The sequence below is a fragment of the Acipenser ruthenus genome, chromosome 4 (assembly GCF_902713425.1).
Source record: "Acipenser ruthenus chromosome 4, fAciRut3.2 maternal haplotype, whole genome shotgun sequence".
Classification (NCBI taxonomy): Eukaryota; Metazoa; Chordata; class Actinopteri; order Acipenseriformes; family Acipenseridae; genus Acipenser; species Acipenser ruthenus.
The window spans coordinates 48,778,281-48,790,181 of record NC_081192.1 but is presented as its reverse complement, the minus strand read 5'-3'; positions in this window follow the sequence as shown (position 1 = coordinate 48,790,181).

Genomic DNA, 11,901 nt, shown 5'->3' with positions numbered 1-11,901 from the left:
GCACTATCCTTCTGTTCACTCTGGGGTCGATTTTCCTCTTGCGGCCGCGCCCAGGGAGGTTGGCTAAGGTTCCATGGACCTTATTATTATTATTATTATTTATTTCTTAGCAGACGCCCTTATCCAGGGCGACTTACAATTGTTACAAGGTATCACATTATACATTATTTCACATTATACAGATATCACATTATTTTACATACAATTACCCATTTATACAGTTGAGTTTTTACTGGAGCAATCTAGGTAAAGTACCTTGCTCAAGGGTACAACAGCAGTGTCCCCCACTGGGGATTGAACCCACGACCCTCCGGTCAAGAGTCCAGAGCCCTAACCACTACTCCACACCTTAAACTTCTTAATAATATTTGCAACTGTTGTCACAGGAACATCAAGCTGCTTGGAGATGGTCTTGTAGCCTTTACCTTTACCATGCTTGTCTATTATTTTCTTTCTGATCTCCTCAGACATCTCTCTCCTTTGCTTTCTCTGGTCCATGTTCAGTGTGGTGCACACAATGATACCAAACAGCACAGTGACTACTTTTCTCCATTTAAATAGGCTGAATGACTGATTACAAGATTGGAGACATGTGTGATACTAATTAAAGAAACTAATTAGTTTGAAATATCACTATAATCCAATTATTTATTATCTTTTCTAAGGGGTACCAACAAATGTGTCCAGGCCATTTTAGAATATCTTTGTAGAATAAGCAATAATTCATCTCTTTTCACAGCCTCTTTGCTTTATTCTATGACATACCAAAGGCATGCAAGTATACATGATAAAATAGCTTTTAATTTCATCACTTTTCAGGAGGAATGAAGCATTATTTCAATGAGCTGTAAGGGTACCAACAAATTTGAGCACGACTGTATGGGACATGCTCGAACTTGGGGTGATTGAACCTCCCAGGAGCGAGTGGTGCAGTCCTATTGTCATAGTGGCTAAGAAAGACGGCACCAACCGCTTCTGCGTGGATTTCAGGAAGGTAAACGCTATTGCCAAGTTCGATGCGTATCCTATGCCTCGGGTCGACGAACTTTTAGACAGACTGGGTAAGGCGAGGTTTATCTCCACTTTGGACCTGACGAAGGGATACTGGCAGATCCCTTTAACCCGCAGTTCTAGAGAGAAAACCGCATTTTCAACACCAGAGGGGCTGTTTCACTTTAAAACCATGCCGTTTGGGCTACATGGTGCACCCGCTGCCTTTCAGAGACTGATGGATCAGGTTTTACGCCCATATCATGAATATGCAGCAGCAGCCTATACTAAAAGAGTGCTCCAAATTTAATTAAGTGGTCAGCTGAGTGTCAGGGGGCGTTTGATACTATTAAGCGTAGACTTTGCCAGGCCCCCACTCTTATCACCCCAGATTTCACCAAAAGATTCATCCTCCACACCGATGCCTCGGATGTGGGTTTGGGTACAGTCTTGTCTCAAAAGGTAGATGGAGTAGAACACCCGATACTGTACATCAGTAAAAAAAATACTACGTCGGGAACGCAACTACTCCGTAGTCGAAAAGGAGTGTTTGGCCATCAAATGGGCTACTCACTCTTTACGATACTACCTGCTGGGACACTCATTTGATCTTGTCACAGACCACGCCCCACTCAGGTGGTTAAGTACAATGAAGGACAGCAATGCCCGGATAACTCGGTGGTATCTGGCGTTGCAGCCCTTCATGTACCATATGGTACACCGTGCAGGGAAAGACCATCAAAATGCAGATTATTTTTCCCGGGAGGGGGGAGTAATGGGAAAGATAGATTCAGCCGAGTGTTCCTTCGGCTCCACTCTGAGCGGTGGGATATGTGACGGAAATATAATGAGTTCTGGTCGTAAATCTCCCTCTCGACCTGTGAGGATACAAAGTAGCGAAAGGGAAAGGCTTTGGACAGGTTGTCCTGACAGTTCATTCCCTGGGTCGGGAAGTCAATCAGCCTGGAAAAAGACGAGACTCCAGTGCGAGAATGTATTGACCTGGAAGGTAAACGAGGTAGCAGCTGCAGGCAACAGAGTCAGCTGTAATCGTTTACCAAGGGGTCATGCATAATCGCATAAAAGGGGCTGGAGAATTGTAAATCTTTTCCTTCGCTTGGGTTTTGACGTGGAAACTGGAAGGACCGGGAGATTGCCCAAAATAATTAAAAGAAAATAATTTGTGAGTGTTTTGTTTGTTTGTCTGTTTAGTAATTGTCTGTGTTTGTTCTCACCAGATGGCTAAGCACAAATCCGGAGCTGTCGCCAAGGGCCAGCACGAAACCGGATCACCACTGCACTACCGTCATGAATAAACATTGTTATCAGCACCTGTTTCACTAAAAGCACGTATTATATAGTACTTCACCACAAGCACTGAGAGCATTCACTTTGGAACAGTGATCGTGTGTGTCTAATTGTGTGTGTTTTGTACCGTGTTTTTCATTTTGCGGGACTGCAACCCTTTGTTTCATCACTGTGCAATACACATTGTTGTGTATTGCCAGCTCTTTATTATTTACTGGCAGGTCATCAGACCATTGGATTATAAACCATTAAAACATTTTCACCCGTACTTTGTTGTCTGTGTGATTCTTGGAATTACGGTATCTACACTGCACCTGCTATACACCTGCTACCACTTACCACTTTGCCACACAGTATTATTAATTTTAGAAATAAATGTCTTTGAGCAGTTTAGTAGGAATGGGGTCTAAGGCACATGTAGTGGATTTTGTCTTACCAACTAGGTCAATCAAATCTAGTTAATTAAAACAAGAGAGTCAAAAGTGTGGTTTGGCATAGCAGGACCCAGCCATGTCTGAACTAAAGTCAGGATATCTATTTCTGAGTCCAGGATAAAATCGTTCATTTGGAGAGTAATGCTTCATGAAGGGAGGTCGATGATGAGTTACAAGATTGATCATTATTATTGATGAGTTATTGCTAGGTTGATGCTGTTGCGAGTTGTGTTGAATTAACAATTTGCCAAATTGCAGCAGGGCACGACTGACTCGATTTAGGGTCATTTGCAAGCCATTGTATGAGGCACACAGCTCTCGACCTCCAGAGCATTATATAAGCACTGACGCTAACCTAGTGTGCCAGCACTCAGCGCCAGCTCACCAAAGGGTCTCATCACCAAAGGGTTGGTAGTCTAAACTGTGGTAGTCCCAACGAGGACAGGCCAACGTAGACCGGTTGCAAAATCTTCTATCCAAGCATCAATCGTGAAGGCTCGAACTCCAGACCAGGTTTGCATACATTTCTTCATTTTCTTTTTATTAATTAATGCTGTCGCTCCTCCTGTACCTGTCTGTTTTCGCCTCCCTCTCGGCACCACCCGCTCCCGTAACCATTTCTACTTCATTTCCTCTACTGCTCCCTACCATGACTAACTTTAATATCCCCGTAGTCCTTTCCTCTCCATCCTGTCCTCTGGCTTCTCCCTGCCATTACAAATCTAACCCCTCTAACCTCATCTCCCTGCCTCTCCCCCTTTCCTCTGCTCCCCCCTCCCCCACTGCACTCTCTCTGACGCCCTCTGGAATTGTCACTCGGCTTCCAACAAAGATGACTTTATCTCTGCCTTTTGCCTCTCTGCTTGACCCCCTCCAATCTGGTTTTCGGCCAGCACACTCCACTGAAACTGCTCTTCTCTCCGTCACTAACTCTCTACTCTCTGCCTGTGCCTAATTCTCCTTGACCTCTCTGTAGCCTTTGACACAGTCAACCACTATTCTCCTGTCCTTCCTCGCTGACCTGGGACTCTCCGGCACTGCTCTTGCCTGGTGCTCCTCCTACCTCTCTGATCACACGTACCAGGTGTTCTGGCTTGACTCACCATCTGCCTCTTGCTGTCTTTTGACAGGTGTCCCCCAAGGCTCAGTCCTGGGACCCCTTCTGTTTTCTCTCTACACCCACTCCCTTGGTTCCCTCATCTCCGCCCATGGCTTGTCATATATTTTTTATGCTAATGATGCCCAGATCTTCCTCTCCTTTCCCCCCTCTGACTCCGACATTACCTCCCATATCTTGACCTGCCTTTCATCTCTTCATGGATGCACACATCATCTCAAACTCAACCTCTCCAAATCAGACCTCCTTTTCTTCCCCCTCTTCCTCCCCCACCACTGATCTCTCGATCTTAATTCCTCTTGAATCCACCACCCTCTCTCCCTCCTCATCCACCAAGAACCTCGTTGTCACCCTCAACCCCTCCCTCTCCTTCTCTCAGCCATCTCTACTCTGACACACTCCTGTTGCTTCTTCCTCAGCAACATACACAGAATTCACCCCTTCCTCACCGACTACTTCACTCAGCTGTTAGTTTAGGCCCTGGTACTGTCCTGCCTTGAGTACTGCAACTGCCTCTTGATCGGCCTCCCTACCTCTGCTATCCGTCCGCTCCAGCTCATCCAAAACTCTGCTGCTCGCCTTGTCATTTACCTTCCTCGTTTCTCCCACACTACACTGCTGCTCCGCTCCATATGCAATTCAAAACTCTTGTACTCGCCTATTGCTGTCTCGACCTTTCTGCTCTCTCCTATCTCCAGACTATCATTTCTCCCTACACACCCTCTGGTCCTCCACCACCGTCAGATTAGCTGTACCCCTCCTCCGCTGCCCCGATTCCAATGACCTACCCACGGATATCAGGACTGCTCAGTCCCTGACCACGTTCTGGCGCCTCCTCAAGACACACCTGTTCAGACAGCATCTGTAAACCTCATTACTCTCGACTATACTGGACTATATGGCACCCAATTGTTCCAGTACTTGCATCAGCTTTTACTTGCACTGAGCCGTCGTTCGAGCCGTCAAAATGTTTACCAGAGTGGTGATCCATTTCTTATCCAAATCATCACTCTTTGTCTCCTTACCTGGTTGGAAACTCCAAGCTCTACAGGACCAAGGAAGAACTGGGTGAGATCCCCTGATGGGGAGGAATCTTATTTTTTGCTGCTGGATTATCTGGGCTGTTCTGACTGTTTGGGATTATTATCATTTTTGTTTATTTATCGGGGTATAAAGAGCACCCTGCTCAGAAGTCTCCAATTAGTTTTTTTTTGTTTTGTGTTTAAACTGTTCTGGCTCAACTGCATTCTCAATATGGACCTGATATAACAGCTTGGGACTTTTAAAGTATTGGGTGGTGTTGTTTCATGGACATTTTTTTCTATAAGGACTGCCTGATGGACTCTTTGGTAAACACTTTAATCAACATGGGCATGTTAGGCTGTACATTACTGAAAGCTTGATCTGTCCTATATGACTGGTATTAATGTGTGTTCTGGTAAACATTTTGACTGGTCCAAATGCTGTCTGATTAAAACCCATGTACACCAAATGTTTGATACATCTGTCTACAAGTATAATATTCTATGCATATTCAATAACATCTGCTATTTGAATTCTGGTGTTGCCTTCTGGTTTAATTTTCTTCCTATTTTCTAAGTGTTGTAAACAATCCTGCCTTACCCAGCAATTTTTCTTGGTTCTATCACGCAATCCTACTGCTTTGGAGAGTTATATTGTTGAGGGTAGTTTATTTGTATTTCCGTCACAAAATACTAGTTATTGGACGTTGCTTAAGGATTGGGTTTGTTACAGCTTTGTACTGTGATTTTGTAACAACAACCGAGATTAACTAAGATAAATTTTTTCAATTGCGAGATTAATCACAATTAATTTATTTAATCGCTTGACAGCCCTAATAGTCACCAATGATGCGAAAAAAGAATTTTGCTTAGAGAAGTTATTCCCTGAAAGAAAAGTTCCAATGAAAATTAACTGAATCATAAGAACCATTTAATTCAAATTATTTGAGAAGACAGTTCACAACAAACTCAAAACAGGATAAACGGTGCTTTAAATATAATTAAGTGTTAACGACAGACTTAACAGGCAGATAATGACCTCCAAGTATGGTTGGCAACAAAGCCCAAAGGGCTTTTAAACTAAAAAACAATTAATTTCCAGTCAGACAAATCTACTTTTAAATTCAGTAAAATAGCACAGACATCACATGTACTATAGTTTTCTATCATGCATCTGCTCTCTGTGGAAAAGTAAGTTAAAGGATACAAACTACAAAACATATAATCTTCATTATTAATGTAATTTGTTATTACAGTGTTGATTGTATACATTTAATTGACCCAACGTGTTTAAACACCAGCATATAAGGTCCTTTCATCCAGTAAAAGCAGGTTTAAGGCGGAATTCAAAACTGTTTAGGTTTCAGAAATACAAAGTACTGAAAGTTTTCCACCCCAAAAGGATATTCAGATTTAAAAAGCCCAGTCAGTGACAGTTGAGAAATAGTGACAAGAATGATACTGTAAAAGGTGCAAGTTTGTCAGCTGTCAAATGAAAGCCCCAAGGAAGAACTGCTGTATGATGTGATAGAAGAAATTAAACTTGAAATGTTGTTTAAATTATATTCATGATGAAATATACACTGCAGTATCACTTTTCCTTTAATTTGTAAGTCAAAGGAGAAAGGCTATTTGATATGTGCAAACTGTGATATATTCTAAACAGGCAGCGTTCTATGCTGAATGATTTAAGGTTTCAGATTTAATGCAGCAGAACCTTCAACAAGATCTGAATGTTGTCTTTTTTAGACAAGAATATTGTTTTAAATGTACATGGTTTTTAAGTGTGTTTGTTACACAAGCAGATATTAAGGAAAGTGAAAACATTAGCATCGTTCCTGTAAGTCATTGTGCATGAGTATTTTTATGTGGTCAAAAACTACATGAAAATAATACTATTATAATTTATTTTAAAATGTTTTATGTAAATCATATAGCGGCATGGGTCAAGTCTGTGTTGTCTTACTGGTTGAACGGTAGTTAAATGCTACTGGCATTACCTTGAGCCTTAAAATGCTCATATAATATTAAGCACAGACCATGTCATATTGTACCTTATTGATTATATGATGTAATAAAACAGCAGCTCTATAGCTCTAAGAGATTCTTGCAGTATGAGTATGACATCATAAAAAAAACCTTTATCATCATGAAAAAACACTCACTCAAGCAATGACTGGCATATTTAAAACAATTTTTGGAATGAGTTTAGCAAGCCATTAAGAATAGTTTTGTTAGGTGATTAGTGGCTAATACTGGCCAAAATGTGTTATATAATTTAATCCAACTGTTACTTCTGAATAAACTACTTCATTTTTCTTTGAGTTTTAAAGTGTCAATGTGACAATAATATATGACAAAGTGTTACAATATTTGTCTGTTCCCAGACACTACACTTTATGGTAATGTGCAGCAGTGTGGAGTAGTAGTTAGGGCTCTGGACTCTTGACCGGAAGGTCGTGGGTTCAATCCCAGGTGGGGGACACCGCTGTTGTACCCTTGAGCAAGGTACTTTACCTAGATTGTTCCAATAAAAACCTAACTGTATACATGGGTAATTGTATGTAAAAAAAAAAAAATATTAATGTGATATATGTATAATGTGATACCTTGTAACAATTGTAAGTCACCTTGGATAAGGGAGTCTGCTAATAAATAATAATAATAATAATGTATCTGGGCAAAGTCATGCAGTGTTACAGGAATTACTTTAGATTAAACTGCCATCCAGAGCTTAATCCTAACTAGATCTGATTTATTTTGGCATAACGATGACCACGTATGTAGGACTATTGTAACTTGGAATAGCCATTCCACAGTGATATAGAAAAGGTCTGATTGGCTGAGATCATGATTTTATCAATGCTGTTATCATTGAACCTGTCTAATTGATCCATGTCATTTAAACAAATGGTACTATTGAATGAAAAAAAAAAACCTGTCCTTTGATTACACTGTGTAACAATTTTTTTTTTTTTTTTTTGGTTGCTGGATAGTAAGTGTTATTTCCTAATTGCTTATGCCTTAATAGTATAGATTATGGCTATTATTCCCCACAAACTTTGCTTTTGTGACCAGGACAGTGATATTTTGAAATTTACCTATTTTCCAGAACATTCCAGATAGATTCAGTGCTGAGTAAACTTGTAGTAACTTCTAGAACTTTCCAGTAATACAAATAGTAGTATAAATACAGGGGCCTTAAGCCCACCAGTTCAGTTTAGTTCCAGCTGCCTAAGTGGATACATATCTGCATTTTTCTGAGATGGCATCAAGAGGCTGCAAGCATCCGGCAGACGCATTTTGCTATGTCTGCGGCCAATTTATCAAGACAAGAGCGAAAAAGTACTCCGCGGAAGCATCTGCTAAGATGTGTGAGGCCTACAAGGCATATTTCGGCATGCCTGTCGGGGACCTGCGAGCACTGCAAAAAAACTCTGGAAGGTAAGATGGACAATTGTTGCTCGGAATTTTATGTTATAAAATTTGTTAAAATCTTTTAAATTGTAAAAGTTTTTAATTTTAAAATGTTTTACAATTTTCAATGTTATTGAAAAAATATATCATATATGAAAAATGTTGCGAGTATCTCTTACACATTAGTCATGGGTGAAATAAATGTATTTTTGTAGGATGGGACAGAGGGGAAAAGAGAGCCATGAAGTTCGCTATCCCAAGAATTTGGCGGGAACCCACTGACCACTCAAGCAACTGCTACTTCTGCATGGTGGACCCTTCCAAGCGGACCGAGTTCTCTGTGGGGAGGAACAACGTCAAGTGGGAGCCACTGGTGGACCTCCGGAAGATGCTGATGCCACCACTGCACATCAAATTGGGCCTTATGAAACCATTTGTCAGAGCTCTAGATAAGGAGTCGGCAGCCTTCAAGTGCCTTCAAGACTTCTTCCCTAAGCTGTCTGAGGCAAAGGTCAAAGCCGGTGTCTTCGTCGGACCACAGATAAAGAAGATCCTGGAGTGCAATGAATTCCCCAAGAAGCTCACTAGTAAGGAGAAAGCGGCTTGGAACAGCTTTGTCGCAGTGGTTCGGGGCTTCCTGGGCAATCACAAGGCCGAAAACTATGTGGAGCTGGTTGAGACTCTGGTGAAGAACTACGGCACAATGGCCTGTAGGATGTCCCTCAAAGTCCATATCCTTGATGCTCATCTTGATAAATTCAAGGAGAACATGGGAGCGTACTCGGAGGAGCAAGGCGAGCGCTTCCACCAGGATATACTGGACTTTGAACGCCGCTACCAAGGACAGTATAACGAGAACATGATGGGAGACTACATTTGGGGGCTGATTCGTGAAAGTGATTTACAGTGTAATCGTAAATCTCGAAAAACTACTCTCTTTTAAATCTTTTGTAGTCATTTTTGTATTACTTTAGTATAAATACATGTTAATTTGGATTCATATGTTGTTTTTTTCTGACTTTTTATGTGAACGAAAAGACACAAATTCGCCCGTTTTCTCATTGGAAATAGGTACATTTCAAAATATCACTGTCCTGGTCACAAAAGCAAAGTTTGTGGGGAATAATAGCCATTTTCTATACTTTTGAGGCATAAGCAATTAGGAAATAACACTTACTACCCAAGAACAAAAATTGTGTTACATAGTGTTTATATACAGACGTGCTCAAATTTGTTGGTACCCCTCCACAAAAAACGAAGAATGCACAATTTTCTCTGAAATAACTTGAAACTGACAAAAGTAATTGGCATCCACCATTGTTTATTCCATATTTAATAGAAATCAGACTTTGCTTTTGATTTTTTATTCAACATAATATTGTAAATAATAAAACAAATGAAAATGGCATGGACAAAAATGATGGGACTGCTAACCTAATATTTTGTTGCACAACCTTTAGAGGCAATCACTGCAATCAAACGTTTTCTGTAGCTCTCAATGAGACTTCTGCACCTGTTAACAGGTAGTTTGGCCCACTCTTCCTGAGCAAACTGCTCCAGCTGTCTCAGGTTTGATGGGTGCCTTCTCCAGACTGCAAGTTTCAGCTCTTTCCATAGATGTTCGATAGGATTCAGATCAGGACTCATAGAAGGCCACTTCAGAATAGTCCAATGTTTTGTTCTTCTCCATTCTTGGGTGCTTTTAGCTGTGTGTTTTGGGTCATTATCCTGTTGGAGGACCCATGACCTGCGACTGAGACAGAGCTTTCTGACACTGGGCAGTACGTTTCGCTCCAGAATGCCTTGATAGTCTTGAGATTTCATTGTGCCCTGCACAGATTCAAGGCACCCTGTGCCAGGCGCAGCAAAGCAGCCCCAAAACATAACCGAGCCTCCTCCATGTTTCACTGTAGGTATGGTGTTCTTTTCTTTGAAAGCTTCATTTTTTCGTCTGTGAACATAGAGCTGATGTGACTTGCCAAAAAGCTCCAGTTTTGACTCATCTGTCCAAAGGACATTCTCCCAGAAGGATTGTGGCTTGTCAATATGCATTTTAGCAAATTCCAGTCTGGCTTTTTTATGTTTTTCTTTCAAAAGTGGAGTCCTCCTGGGTCTTCTTCCATGAAGCCCACTTTCGCTCAAAAAGCGACAGATGGTGCAATCAGAAACTGACGTACCTTCACCTTGGAGTTCAGCTTGTATCTCTTTGGCAGTTATCCTTGGTTCTTTTTCTACCATTCGCACTATCCTTCTGTTCAATCTGGGGTCGATTTTCCTCTTGCGGCCGCGCCCAGGGAGGTTGGCTACAGTTTCATGGACCTTAAACTTCTTAATAATATTTGCAAGGTTGTCCTGAAAGAAAACTTGCTTCCTTCTGCTCTGACAATGTTCCCCAACTCTGAGGATTGGTTTTTCCAGCAGGACAATGCTCCATGCCACACAGCCAGGTCAATCAAGGTGTGGATGGAGGACCACCAGATCAAGACCCTGTCATGGCCAGCCCAATCTCCAGACCTGAACCCCATTGAAAACCTCTGGAATGTGATTAAGAGGAAGATGGATGGTCACAAGCCATCAAACAAAGCCGAGCTGCTTGAATTTTTGCGCCAGGAGTGGCATAAAGTCACCCAACATCAATGTGAAAGACTGGTGGAGAGCATGCCAAGACGCATGAAAGCTGTGCTTGAAAATCAGGGTTATTCCACCAAATATTGATTTCTGAACTCTTCCTAAGTTAAAACATTAGTATTGTGTTGTTTAAAAATGAATATGAACTTATTTTCTTTGTATTATTCGAGGTCTGACAACACTGCATCTTTTTTGTTATTTTGACCAGTTGTCATTTTCTGCAAATAATTGCTCTAAATGACAATATTTTTATTTGGAATTTGGGAGAAATGTTGTCAGTAGTTTATAGAATAAAACAAAAATGTTCATCTTACCCAAACACATACCTATAAATAGTAAAACCAGAGAAACTGATAATTTTGCAGTGGTCTCTTAATTTTTTGCAGAGCTATATATATATATATATATAGAACAAATTGGAATTATGAACAAAAACTTACTGGAGTACTTTATCTAGAAATATTTTTTAGTTGCTGCTGCAATCTGTTTTAACCCCTTGTCCTATCCAGTGAACCTCTGTAGATCAATTTAGAGTGTGTCACTCTCAAGGGGTGAACTTAATCAAAGAGCAGACTCCATAAACATACAAGGTTCATACTATTGAGACTGTGTTGTACTGTAGCACTGCAGTTCCAAAAGAGATAAGACACCCTGGGTTCAAATTCCATCCCAACTACTGGTTTAAATTTGTTAATTTTACTATTTTTAATTAAAATGCAATAACCAATCTGCGGCCACTCTAGTAATGTAGAAGCATGAAGTCCCCCTGGAAAGGAAAGGTATTTAGAAATAAATAAATACATGTAAACATCTTCTTTGCTCGCTTTTTACACTCCGAGCACGCAACAACCAGGCACATTAGCAATAAGAAAGAATAGTAATTCATGCCTATATAGCAGCTTAAATAAACCAATCTTACTGCAGTCATCAGTAGGGGATTTACCTCAGAGAACTTTATGATGCCTGTAAATCCAAGTAATGATGA